The sequence below is a fragment of the Phascolarctos cinereus genome, unplaced genomic scaffold (genome assembly GCF_003287225.1).
Source record: "Phascolarctos cinereus isolate Bilbo 61053 unplaced genomic scaffold, phaCin_HiC Scaffold_5;HRSCAF=322, whole genome shotgun sequence".
NCBI classification, from domain to species: domain Eukaryota; kingdom Metazoa; phylum Chordata; class Mammalia; order Diprotodontia; family Phascolarctidae; genus Phascolarctos; species Phascolarctos cinereus.
The window spans coordinates 368,035,354-368,050,298 of record NW_027555958.1 but is presented as its reverse complement, the minus strand read 5'-3'; positions in this window follow the sequence as shown (position 1 = coordinate 368,050,298).

Here is a 14,945-nt window from a genome sequence, read left to right as displayed (position 1 = left end):
TAACAGGCTCTTGGGAAATTAGAATGGTACAAATGGAAGTTAATAACTCCATGAGACTATAAGATATAAAACCATTTCAGCAAAACTAAACAATACTTTGAAAAATCCTGATATTATGTGCAGTTTTCTACACCCTTAGTTCTCTACCTCTATAAAGAAGGGGCAAATACCTTTTTAAAAAAATACATTTCAACAGGAGGCAGCTAGGTGGCGCAGTGGATAGAACACCGGCCTTGAAGTCAGGAGGACCTCAAATCCAGCCTCAGACCAAACACTTGACACTTACTAGCTGTGTAACCCTGGGCAAGTCACTTAACCCCAATTGCCTAAAATAAAAAATAAAAAAAAACATTTCAAGTTTAACAGAGTAATGCCAAAAGTGTCCTGTTTATGATTCCTTCTGAACTTCTTTCTGTTCTGTTCTATTTTTAATGGTGCATTAATGCTCTTTTCTTCTTTCTTTTATTATCACTGTCACTACTTCTATGTCCCCCTCAACTTTCTATTCTCCTATCAAATAAGTATAGTTTCACAAAACTACTCTTAACATTGACTGTGTCCAGAAATCTCTGTCCCCCTGGCCCATTATCACCCTCCTAAGAGATGGTGGGAAGCATGATCCATCATTATTTTTCTGGAGTTGTAATTGGCCATTGTATTGACCATAGTTCTTAAAGTCTTTCACAATTGTTTTCTTTTACAATGTTACAGTCATTGTATAAATTGTTCTCCTATAATTTACACAATGACAACAATATCATAAGGACAAACAACTTTGAAAGATTTAAGAGCTTTGATCAACCAGCCACAATTCCTGAGGACTCATGATGAAACATTTTTCCCACCTCCAGAGAAAGAAGTAATGGCCTCAGAGTGTAAAGCTTTTTTTTTTCTGGACCTGGCTAACGTGGGAATTTATTTCACTTGACTATACTTATTTGTAATGGATTTTCTTTTTCTTGCCTTCTTGATAGATGGAGGAGGAAGAGCTGGGAAGAAGAAAATTAAAAAATAAATTAAAATTGAATAATTTTTTTAATTCTCCTGGTTCTGCTCACTTCATTCTGCAGCAGTTCATGCAAACCCTTCCAGGCTTTTCTGAATCTCTCCTTTTTGTCATTTCTTATAAGTCAGTAATATTCCATTATATTCATATACATTCAGGCATTCCCCACTTGATGGGTAACCACTTTGCTTCCACTTCTTTGCTACAAAAAAAAAATGCTGCTATAAATATTTCTGAACATGTGAATCCTTTTCCTCTTCAAAAAAAAAATCTCTTTGGGAGTATAACCCTACTAGTGATATTACTAGGTCAAAGGGTATGCTTATGTTACTGACTTTTGAAGCATAGTTCTAAACTGCTTTCCAAAATGGTTGGGCCCCTATACAGCTCCACTGGTAGTGTGTTAATATGTGTGTTCTCCTATAGTCCTTCCAATAATTGTCTTTTTTTTCCTGAAACTACTTTTTTTCTCTGAGACCACAATATTAGCCTAATATTCCCAGTCCCAAAGGAGAACTGAATGGTCATCTTTTGCCTTCTACCTCCTACTTCAATTCCTGGCAGGAAAGGTGGGGAGAGAAGCCACTAGATGCTTCTCTTCAATCTGCACAATACCCTACACCCTACATGATGCAGATAGCCTCACTACATAGGGTGAAGAGGTGAAGATGAGGGTTGAGTGTACTCCAAATGTAACAGAGGCTTGTAGTAGAAAACTTCACATGAATGTGGGCATGTACAATTTGGCCTCTTCGGGTGAGACACATGTGTTGGCTCTTGGCTAAAGGACTTTCAAGTCAGAGGCTCCTGGTTGGTTCCATGGTTCCCATGATGAGAGGGAGAAGAGATGGTGTTGTGTTAAAGATGATGGTGAGTCAGGAAACACCACCACCCACTCAGTAAACTTTAAAGGGAGAATCTAAAGTCTCTACCTCTTTCTCTTCTCTTTTGAGTATGTTTCTTAGGATTCTGCTAGCTCGCTGGCAGTCTTCCCAAAGATGGGTAGAGTATCTTTTCCCTCTTCCCTTTCTTAGTAGCAGCTATAGCAGCTACATGTGTAGCACATGGCAGTGAGAATACGTGCTTTTCTAAGTGAGCCTGAGATAGAAGCTCAAGTACTTTGTTAATAATTTTTAAGGAGGACCTTAGACATGAACAAAATAATATTTGATCAGTAGATATTCTCTAGAACCCCAGGGTAGGGGCATAATGAGCTAGAGAATTTGATAAAAAGCCTGAATCCCCTGAAGCCAGCCTTTCCCAGTACTGAATCTAATGAAGTCTAGAGGATTAAGGGTTCTGGGACCCCAAGATCACTACACACGGGTCCTGTCCAAAAGAATTCAACTCAAGCCTTCTTTCAGCAAAAGATAAGGTTTATTAAAGATCCACCATATTATCCAGACTCTTAAGGAATCTGAGCATCTGTGAGCTATTGGCTAGATTCTAAGAATCTGAGCATCTTAATGGAGACAAGATGGACCTTATATACAGAAAGACTATGGGAGGGATCTAGGAGTGGCCAAGTAGTCCTTGGGGCAGGGACCTGGACCACATGGCCAAGGGAGAATGGAGCCAAGCTAGGATGAAGGGTGGAAACTGTCCATGAGTTATAGAGAGATAAGAAAATGGAGGGCTAGGGTAACAGAGAATTGGGAGATTGGGTATAGGCAATAACAAAAGGCCAATTGTTGGGATTATAGCCTCAGGTGAATGCCAGAGATTTGGCCATTTGGGAAAGTCCAGGGTTTTTCCTTTCTGGGGTCCAGATCCCAACCCCATCAAATCTATGTTCATCAAAATACAGAGCCAGGCTATTGTGGTTGGAGGAGACTTCTTGAGTCACAGGTGACAGATAGCTCACGCAAAGACAAAAATATAGAATGCAGTGTTAGAGAAATAGCAAACAGTGGTACAGTTAGTCTCAGACTTAACTGCATGAAAGAGAATGATATGAAATAAGCCTGAAAAAGGTAAGCTTGAGCCAGATTGTGAAAGGTTCCAAATGCAAGTTGAAACATTTTCCTGACCTCCAATTTTGCACAAAGTGGGAGTGATAAAAGTTATCCTGTCCTTGCCTGGGCAGCTGAACCAAAACAGAACACAAAGAACAGATCATAAACATTCAGGGAAGTTTATATGGCTGTGTTCTTATCTAGCCGGCAATCCCTGGCACATAGCTGTTTTTAGCTAGTAGTTTTCTATCGTGCATGTTGGCAATTTTTCCTAAAAACAGCCTGTACACCTTTAATCAGAATAAGAAATAGTTGTTCTGACTCTTCACTAAGTATATACAAAATGACTTGTTATCAGTATAATTCTCTGTGTCTCTGGATTGTGCCTTGCTCTGCTTTGTAGTCCTGTGAAAAACTGGACTGCTCTGTCCCTAACAAAAGTAAATAAGGGGACAGAGTAAATAAATGAGGACAGACGCATGTAGCTCTTGGTTCTTTTTAACCCTAATCTATGGATCAAGTGTTACAGCACCCACAACTATTTGTCCTTTGATCATTCATCAGTTAATAAGTGGCTTTTATGAATTTGAATATTTTTCTTTCATATTTTGGAACTTTGTTTTTTTGTTCAGTCATTCAGTGGAGTCCAATTCTTCATGACTCCATACACCAAAGCATTCCAGGCTCTTCTATTTTCAGCTATCTCAGCTAAAGTTTTCTTAGCTCATGTTTGTTGCTTCAATGACACCCTGTATCCAATCTCATCCTTGACCGTCACCTTCTCCTTTTGCCTTCAATCTTTCCCAGTGAGAGAAATTACTATTTTTCTACAGTATTTAATAAATAAGTATTCGGTTAAGACCAAGGTTTTTTCCCCTTTTCTACTTCCCCATCCAGAAATCAACTAGTATGGGAAATCTTACTCAAAAACTAGCCCAGCCAGGAAAGTTAAAATTTCATCCAAGACGGTAAAGAAATTCTAAGTTTTGGTGAATGGGCAGATTCATGCTTATTGTGTTTACTCATATAGATCTGGGAAAATGTGGATTCTCCTGGGAGGAGTGATATGGGAATAGATAAGTCTCTGTGACATTTTAAATAGATAAGTATCTGTGACATTTAAAAAGGTTTGACAGACATAGTTTCTGGGTAATTTAATCATTCTATTAATAAGACCAGCAGGTTATTAATAAAAGGATAGTCCTCTCTCTTAGACCAAAGACAATCATGGCAGCAGGACTCACAGTTTATATACCCTTTGAAGCAATAAAGGGCTGATGTCAACCATCAATGTGTCACCCTTAGAGAAAATTATCTCTACCCAGCCATACTAGACCACTCCCAGTCTTGGGTTATCTAGACAAAAGGCTATGTTTCCACCCAAGTTCGAGTAAAACTTAGTGGGCTACCCCACCCTAGATTAAATTCCCTTCAAGGTGGGTAGGGTCTAATCAGGAGAATCAATACAATCTTATTATCAGTAATGTCCTTCAAGAAAAGGGAATTTTTTAAAAATGAGGAATTTAGGAAAAGGAGACAGCCTCTGAATCTCCCCAAGATACTGGTTATTAATAATCATTTCTCACATCTCTTTGAACAAGATTTGGGTGCTCAGTGTCAAATGCTTCAAGACCCTCATTGGAATAAGCCCATCTCTCATTATAAGATTCACTCTCTCATTGTTAACCAATCAGAGTTGATTGCCACCCTCAAGAATACCCACTCTTCCAAGGGCATATAAAGTATGAGCCCCCCACCACAGATGGGTTTTTGGCATTCGAGGGTGTCACTGACTCCTTTTATGAGCAATTTGCTAGCATTATTAATAAAATGACCAATTACCCAAAAACTATGTCTCTCCAACTTTTTAAATGTCACACCAAGATCAGGATCTTTTCCAATGAGTCCTGTCTTCCTTTTATGTGGCCAAAGTATTTAAGCTTCTGCTTCAGTATTTGACTTTCCAATGAAGAAGTCTGAATTAATTTCTTGAAGTATTGACTGATTTGATGTACTTGTCCAAGGGACTCTAAAAAGTCTTCTCCTGCATCACAATTTGAAAGTATTGATTCGGCACTGCTCAGCTTTCCTTATAATCTAACTCTCACTATATGGACTATATGGACCTTTGGCAACAAAGTAATATCTCTGCTTTTTAGTATGCTGCCCAGATTTGCCATAGTTTTCCTTCCAAGAACTAAGAGTCTTTTAATGTCATGGCTACAGTCACTGTCAGCTGTGATCTTTGAGCCCAAGAATACAAAATCTGACACTGCTTTCATTTCTTCTCCCTCTGTTTGCCAGAAAGTGACAGGACCAGTTGCCAAGATCTTAGTTTGTATTGTCTTTTTTTTTTAATGTTAAGCTTCAAGCCAGCTTTTACACTCTCGTCTTTCACCCTCATCAAGAGGCTTCTTAATTCTTCTTTAATTTCTGCCATCAGAGTGGTATTTTGGAAAGGAGGCCATTATAAGAGAAACTTGCTGTAAAGGCTTATCCCCAATTAACCAGTTCCTTTCTACTTTTGTCTGCATTGGATGTATTTATGCAAAACCTTTTTAATTTGATGTAATCAAAATTGTTCATTTTATCTTTCTTCTGTGATCCCCTCTATCCCTTGTTTGGTCATGAACTCTTCCCTTATCCATAAATCTCAAGGTAATTACATGTCATGAATTTATTTGCAGCTTTTTTTTGACATACAATGGGAAGTATTGGTCTAAACCTAATTTCTGCCATGCTGCGGTCTAGTTCACATGGTAGTCTTGTCTGATACTGAGTCTTTACCTCGGCAACTAGGTTTTGGGAGTTTATTGAACACTAGGCCACCAAGTTCATTTTCTTCCATATGTTCTATACTTATTATGTTCCACGTTGATCTTTCTATTTTTTAGCCAGTAGTAAATTATTTTGATTTCCACTTTGTTGTCTAGTGTGAGATCTGATCCTGCAAGGAAACCTTCATTTTCATTTTTTTAATTACTTCCTTTCAGATTCTTGATCCTCTGTTCCTCCAGATGAACTTCATTATTATTTTTTTCTAGTTCTATAAAATAATCCTTTGGTTGTTTGATTAGTATGGCACTGAAAAATTAAATTAATTTGAGTAGTATTTTCATTTTTATTACATTGGTTCAGCCTGCCCATGAGCAATGAATATTTCTCCAATTATTTAGATCTCTATTTCTGTAAACAGTGTTTTGTAATTGTATTCATATAGTACCTGTTTGTATGTCTTGGTAAGTGGAGCATTTTATACAGACTGTCATTATTTTGAATGGAATTTCTCTTTCTGTCTTTTTTTGTAGGGTTTGATTGGTAATTTAAGGAAATGTTAATGATTTATGTGGGTTTATTTTATATCCTGCAACTTTGCTGAAGTTATTTATTTTCTTTTTTTAAATGAGTTTTTAGTGGTGTCATCTGGTTTTTTACATTATCATGGTTATCTCCAGTATCTCTCTCCCTCTGACTCCCAGATTGACATCACATATAACAAACAGCATTTTTTAAAGACTAAAAAAACGGAAGAAAAAGAAAAAGGGGAAAAATCGGCACAATTCATTGATATACCAGAAAAGTACAAAAACACACACAATGTGTAACATCTATAGATCTGCTACCTCCACAAAGGGGTGGATTGGGAGGATGTTCTCCAATATCTCTTCATTCAAATCATGCTTTATCTTCATAATTTGGTTACATTCCCTTTTGATTTTTTGTGTGTATTCTTTTCATTTACATTGTTGTAGTGATTGTGTATATTGTTTTCTTGCTCTACTTATTTTACTCTGCACATAGATCTTCTCATGCTTTTCTGTATTCATCACATACTTCATTTCTTATAGCATAGTGATATCCCACTATATCGGCATACCACACTTTGTTTAGCCATTCCCCAACAGATGAGCATCTACTTTGTTTCTTATTCTTTGCTATCACAAAAATTGTTGCTGTAAACATTTTGGTGTATATGGGCACTTTTTTCTTATCAATGGCTTCCTTGGGATATAAGCCCTATAATGGATTCTCTGCTTCAAAATAGTGTGAACATTTTAGTCACTTTATTTGTATCATTTCAAATTACTCTCCAAAATGGTTGTACCATTTCACAGCTCCACAAACAATGTAATAGTGTGCTTATCATTCCACAACCCCTTCCAATATCGACTATTGACATTTTTGTCATCTTTACCAATTTCTCCTCTCTCTGTCCCTCATTTTCCTTTTGAGTTGGATGTATTTCTATATAAAACTCTTTATATGTTTCTGTTTTTTACTCTCTTTAACTCAAATGACAGTGAGGTTCAAGGGATACCTGCTCTCTCTATCCTTTTATCATTTGGATAAACTTCTTGTACAACCTGTGTAAGATAATATTTTCCTCATCTTTCCTTCCCATTCCTGCCCCCCCACCTTCTTTCTTCTTTTAAAATCATCAAAACACTTTAGCAACACCTAGACACTCTGTTTTATTTGAATCCCTCTATGATGCCTGATGGCCTTAGGGTTCTGAAGGGTCACTTGCATCATCTCTCCTACCATTGGAATATCAACACTTTATCCTTATGAAATTCCTTCCAATTTACCACTTGTATTTACCTTTTTATGTTTCTCTTGACTCCCATATTTGCATTTCAAGATTTCTGGTCAGTTCTGGCATTTTCATTAAAATTGCTTCAAAGTCTTCTTTTTCATGGAAGGTTCATTTTTTTTTAACCACGATTATGCTCATTTTTTCTGGGTAAGTTATTCTTGGTTGCACGCCTATATATTTTGCCTCTTGGAATGTTTTGTTTCATGCTCTCTGCTCCTTTCCTGTGGTACAGCTGCTAAATCTTGTGTCATTATGGCTGTGCTTCCTTAATACTTGAATTCATTCTTTCTACCTGCTTGAAGTGTTTTTTTGTTTGATGTAGAACCTCTAGATTTGGTCTACAACATTCCTGGAAATTTTCATTTTGTGGTTTCTTTCAAGAGGTGATAAGTGGGTTCTATTTTCACTTTGCCCTTTTGATTTAATATGTTTTGAGATGTGGGGAAGGTGGGGTTAATGGTTTTCAGTAGTCCACTAATTCTTACATTATCTCTCTTTGACCTGTTAGTATATGTATGTATATGCATGCATGTATGTATGTACATGTATGTATATGTGTGTGTGTGTATATATATATACACACACACACATAAAACATTTTCCATGTTTCAGGCTTTTAATTGTGTTTTAATATTTCTGATTGTCTTGTGGAGTTGTTAATATCTGTTATTAACATCCTAATTGTCCAAGAGCCTGTAACTTGGGCAAGCTTTTGTACTTCTTGGGCTAAGTTGCTCAATCTCTTTCTGAATTTCTCCTCCACAGCCCTCATTTCTTTTCAATTCTTTCCTTTACCACTCTCATTCATTTACAATATCATTTTAACTCTTTAAAAAAATTCTTGCTTCATTTTTTCCCTAAATTCTAATTGATCTTGTAGATAAGTTGTGTTTTAGTTTGAGGCTTTGTTGAGGTGTTTTGGAATTATTCTCCCCTTCTGGGTACATTTCTTTTTTGGTTACTCATCTTTCAGCCTTTCCTCACAGATTACAACTTTATATTAGGGCTAGGTTTGGGATGCTTATGGAAGGGCTGTATTGTCCTTCTATGGTCCTGGCCTATCTTAGCTGGTATCTTCTGCTGTTTTCTGGGTATTGCCTGAGTCCTTCATTGATCACAGGAGTGGCTTGGGCCAGGGAATTGCAAATTTTCAGCAGATCTTCCACAGTCTGATAAAGGGCATGACCTGATTGTGCCCTCCTGGGCTTCCCAAATTCCATAGTTTGGTGTGGATCTAGGAAACACAGCCACAGACTTGCCAGTAATGCTACAATAGACAGCTGCTGACCCCATACCCTAAAAGCTAGCTGCAAGGTTCTGCAGGTTTGGAGTAATAGCCTTTTGGCCTCTGTTCTTCCCTTTTCAGGTCCAGAATTACAGCGCTGAGGCCCTATTCTGTGCTCATATTGTGTCTGAGATCCCCTCTCTGGAGTCAGAGCAATAGCAATGAAGTCCATTTCTTTTCCTGGGGTCTGGCTTCGAAACCTCCTCTCCTGGGTCAAAGAGACAGTGCCTTGATCCCTGCACTGAGGACACTGAGTCTGAGATCCCCCAATCTGTGGACAGAGCTACAGTGCCCCTCTTCTTCTCAAGGGGCTGAGTGTGAGGTCTCCAATACAGTGTTAGAATTGAGTCAGCTCTTGATCCCTTCTCATAGGCCAGAGCACCAGTGCTGAGGCTTTACATTACTCCTGAGATCTCACTCTGCAATCCCATCCCACATCTTTTCTGAGGTTTCCGCCATAGTCATTTGCCTGTGGGTTGAATTTATGGTCTTGTGCTGAATATCCAAATAACTAACTGTGGTTTTTCCTTAGATTGCCCAATCCCTCTTTGGTTTGGTCCCCTTCTGGGTTCTAGGGAGTAGTTATGGAGAAGCTGTACTGTCTCCTCCTGCTCCACCATCTTGCCTGGTCTCCCAGCCCCTTCAGTTGAGGAAACTGAGGTCCAGGGAAGAGTCAGTGGATTTGGGTTTAAATCTTATCTCTCTGCTACTTACTACCTGGATGATATTGTCACTTCTCTCTGGGCCTCAGTTTCTTCATCTGTAATGTGAAGGGTTTGGACTAGATAAATTCTAAGTCCTCTTCTGTCCCTGAAATCTCCAATCCTGGAAATTGTTGTTATCATAAAGCAATGCTAATCTTTTCACCACAAGGTTAAAGAACTTGACTTTCTAAGCTTCCTGGCAGAAAGCTTACAAGGTCACTTACAAACACTGTTTTAAAGTAACAAACTGTGAGAGTCCATGTTAATGAATGTTACTTAAGATGGTAAAGTTATGAAAACTGTGTATAAAAAGTAAAATCAAAGTACACAAGAAAGACAGAATGTTGTCAGACTTTAAATGAAGAGGGAAATGATCAAAGGTTACCTAGTTTTCTCCCTGACTCTAAGAAAAGAAATCATCTATCTTATCTTCCCAGCATGGAACAATGAGAGGGTTTGTCTAGAGATGGCCTCTAGGTCTTTCCACCTAGATCTAAGATAGTATGATCTTCCCAGAATAAAAAAAAAAGTCCTTAATGATTTCCAAAGTTGAATAACCTTATAAACCTAATTGATGAATCTTATGACCAATGGTGTCCATATGTGCCACACTTTTCTCAAAAACCTATGTAAGTACCACTGGTAGGAATTTAAAACTTTATTCATAATAATAGCTAGCTAGCATTCATATAGTGCTTTAAGGTTTGCAAAGTGCTTTACATGTTAACTCATTCAATACTTACCATGACCCTGAGAGGTAAGAGCTATTATTATCCCCATTTTAAGGTGAGCAAATTGGATGGAGGTTGAGATAGAGCAAACACTCCCTAGGTATACCACTCAACTGTTAGTTTGGGAGGGGAAAATTTGCTTTATATTACAAAAATCACAATTATCTGCAAAGATCAGAAACTTTAATGCTTTCAAGTTATTTCTGACACACAGTAATCTTACTTTTGTTGATGGGACTTGCTAGGGCCAGGTCCTCTAATACTTTCGGTGTTCGTCAGTTCTTTTCTATACACTAGTATGATAAGGGAGAGGAAGTAAATGAGGCTTTTAACTGATTTCTACAATTAGCAAGGGGGGCCATCTTAGTTGTTTTGATTTATATATTGCCACTGGACCCAGATGGCTCTGGAGGAGAGAGTGAGGCTGGTGACTTTGCACAGCCCTCTCTCACTGAAATCCAATTTAAATCACTTGCAAGTTATGGCATCACCTTCCTGATGTCATGGTCCTCTTTGAGAAAGGACAAACAACAACTATTAGCAAGTCAAAAGTGCCCATTATAGAGCAGATTTTGTAATTTAATTTTATTTATTTAATAAGGTATTTATTTACTTTTACTTTTCAATATTCACTTTTATAAGATTTCGAGTTAAAAAATTTTTTTTCTCCCTCTCTCCCCTCTACCCTCCCCAAGATGGCATACAATCTGATATAGGCTATATGTGTACAATCACATGAAACATATTTACACATTAGTCATATTGTGAAAGAATCAGAACAAAAGGGAAAAACTATAAGAAAGAAAAATTTTTAAAAAGGAGGAAATGGTACGGTTCAATCTGCATTCAGACTCCATAGTTCTTTCTCTGGATGTGGATAGCATTTTCCATCATGAGTCTTTTGGAACTGTCTCAGATCATTGCATTGCTGAGAAGAGCTAAGATCTGTCAAAGTTGGTCACCCCACAATGTAGCTGTTACTGTGTGCAATGTTCTCCTGGTTCTTCTCATTTTGCTCAGCAGTAGTTCATGTAAGTCTTTCCAGGTTTTTCTGAAGTCCACCCACTCATCATTTCTTATGAAACAATAGTATTCCATTACATTCACATACCACAAGTTGTTCAGCCATTCCCCAATTGATGGGCATCCCATCAATTTCCAATTCTTTTATTTTTTCATTAATTAATTAATTTGTTTTTAGTTTTCAACATTCACTTCCATAAGACTTTGAGTTCTAAATTTTCTCCTCCTCCCTTCCCTCCCTCTTCCCCGGAGCCTATCTGATATAGGCTTTACATATACATTTATATTAAATATGTTTTCACATTAGTCATGTTGTAAAGAAGAATCAGAACCAATGGGAGGAACTATGAGAAAGAAGTAAAACAAAACAAAGAAAGAGAGAGAGCGCAAATAGCATGCTTTGATCTGCATTCAGACTCTATAGTTCTTTTTCTGAACATGGATAGCATTTTCCATCCTGAGTTTCTTGGAGTTATCTTAGATGCTTGCATTGCTGAGAAGAGCTAAGTCTATCAAAGTTAGCTATCCCATAATGTTGCTATTACTGTGTACAGTGTTCTGTTCACTTCACTCAGCATCAATTCATGTAAGTCTTTCCATGTTTTTCTAAAGTCTGCCTTAGAGCAGATTTTTTTTTAAAAAGTTCATTCTGTTGAGAAGATAACCTTCTTTGAATGACAAGGTGAGAAAAGATATTAATGTCCCTTTATTCCTCCCTATACCAAAATGGCTGGTTCCTGACAGTCCTGGGATCACGAATCTGAATCATAATAAGTTTAGGGGAGTTAAGTTTTTTTTCCCCCAACCCAAAGCTTGGCCCTGAAGAGTTATGAGAATGCTGCTCCCTCTCTTTTCAGCAGAAGTAGGAGACAATATTGTGAAATACTGCATAAACTGTTGGATTTAGTTGATACATTGGTTAGTTTTCCAAAAATGCTTTTCTTCTTCTTTGTTATAAGGAATGACTCAGGATTGGGAAGGAAGGAAGGAAGGACGTGCTGAGTGACATAAAAATTAAAAATAACAATTAAAAAAAAAAAGAAAGATCTAGGTCAGTCCAGGTCATGCGCAGTTCATAAGAAAGATAAATGTATTCTAGTTCATGATTGGGGGCTCAGGATCATGAAAATGGATTACTGGATTCACCCTAATGTTGCAATGAACCCTACCTCTGTATTCTCTCCATTTTCTTCTCAGCAGTTAGGTTTATTCCCTTCTCAGAATTTGAAACAGCACTCTAAGAGGTACAAGTCTTTGTACCTTTGTACCATTTCTTGTGGAAGGACATATATCCAGTCTCCCTCATCATGCTTCATATATCTTAAGCAAATGAAGGAAGAACCCAGTTTTCAAAATGAGCTTAACCAAGAGATCAATTCCATGTCAAAGTCTCTGAGAAGATAAACATAATGTTTTTATTCCTTTGTTATTTTCTTGTGATACCCATGAGAGTACTCAGCACTCAGTGAGCAGGAAATAATATTCTTGACTGACTCTCAGAAACCCTAGGGTAGTCACCCTACTCATCTCAAGTCCTCGAATGAGTTGACAAGTAATATTTGGAATTGACAACGTTCCTGGTTTTCTATTAAGCACTTCAGGCAAAGAGTAAGGAATAAATGGGATACTACTCTCAAACCACTCACAACTAATGAGAATGATCTGTGGAGCATGAACAAGCTTGGGCCCATGATGCATTTCCTCGGTGCCTTTGATTCTGCTCCAACCCTTAGAGTACTGAATATGTGGCTGTTTACTTCACTTACCATCCCATTCAATCCAACTTCAAAAAGCATTTATTAAGCACACATCACGTGTAAGACACTGGGCTCGGTGGATACAAAGTAAAATAGCAAAACAGCCACTGCTCTCAAGGAACTTACATTCTAGAGGGAGGAAGGCAATCCTATGTGTACCCAGATATGTAAATGCAAAGCAGTTTTAGAAAGTTAAAAGAATGAATAACTAGAAGGACAAAGGAAAGCTTAACAGAGGAGATGGCAACTGAGCTAACCCTTCTCAGTACCCAGATAAGCAGAGGTTTTAGGCATGGGATAATTCGGTTTAAAATTTACCTATTTCTCCTCTAATTTTAAACATCTTCTCTTCTGTTCTTATTTTAGCAAATACACAGAGAAGGAAAATAAAAAGACAAGTAAGTGGAACACATGGTAATTCAGTCAAGCTCGATATGTCAAGCTAAATGAGAACAATGTAGAATAAGATTAGACAGCTAGTTTGGAGACAGAATGTAGAAGGCCTCAAATGCCAGGCTGAAGAATTTCTATTTTATCCTTTGGGCAATATGAGACCAGTTTCCCCATCTGTAACCTAAGGAGCTGGAGTTGGTGGTCTTTAAGGGTCCTTTTAGCTCTAAATTTTTGACTCTGTGATTCTTGGAAGATTTTTGAACAGGAAAGTGGACATGGTCAGATTTATGCTTTGGGAAAGTTATCATGGCAGCTAGCTGAGGATGGATCGGCAAGCAGAGAGACTAGAAGTACAGAGACCAATTAGGAGCTTATTATAAGAGTTCAATTTTATTATTGCAAATATATTATTATAGATTATATTATATATATCATATATAGTTACATATAGACTATTATGAGAGTTCAGGAGTCGATGAAGGCCTAGACTAGGGTGATGGCTACGTTAGTAAAGAGAAAGACACATATTCTTTAATACAGGACATTCCCCTAACAGTGCTTGGAGGTAAAAACCTTGTACAAACTTAGACTTTTGGCAATTCTGGTTATGTTAACCTTCTCTTAGGCTCATGTGCTTTCATTCTTATTAGCCATTAGTAGTGAAGGCTTTCAGATTGTTTGATTACAATTTTAGATTACTTCAGCTGCCAGCAAGTTCAGTATGATTCAATAGTTTGATTTGGCAGCCAAAAAAAAAATGATGTTAGACTGAATTGAGAGGTATAGTGTCCAGAATGAGGGGAATATTGTCAAATCATTGTTTGTCTTGGTCAAATCATACTTGGAGTATTATTATGTTTAGTTTTGGGTACTAGGCTTTAGGAAGTGCATTGACAAATTGAGATCCATAAAAGATAAATCAGGACGATGAAGCAGCTAAAAAAGATCATTTGAAAGAATTGGAGATTCCAAGGGTAGCAATATATAATGTGAATGTATTCCAGGGCTCAAATTTAGGCATTTGCATAAGACTCTTCATATTGGTAGAGAGAATGATTACTCACCACTCAGTGCCTGCATGAAGGCTGGAGTTGGTAAAGATGTAGGAGAAGAGAAATGCTTTCTTTTCTGGCTTCTGACTTTCACAAAAGCACCCAAGGTTCCAGGCTGTCTCCACAGAGAAGTCCCTGGAGGAAGAGAAAGACTCCAGGAAGAAGCCAACATGTAGAGAAGCCTGTGCCTTGAGAATACTTGTAGTTTAGGCTTGTTGAACTGGAGTCTTTGAGGAAATTTCCTTTTGGATGAAACCACCACCACCACCACCACCATCACCACCACCACCACCACCACCACCACCACCATCACCACCACCACCACCACTACCCCTTTCCTCTCTCTTTTTGTAAGTTGTCTCTCCCTTTAGATTGTAAGCTCCTAAAGGACAGGGACTATCTTTTATTAATTGTATCCCTAGCACTTAGTGCAGTGCCTGGC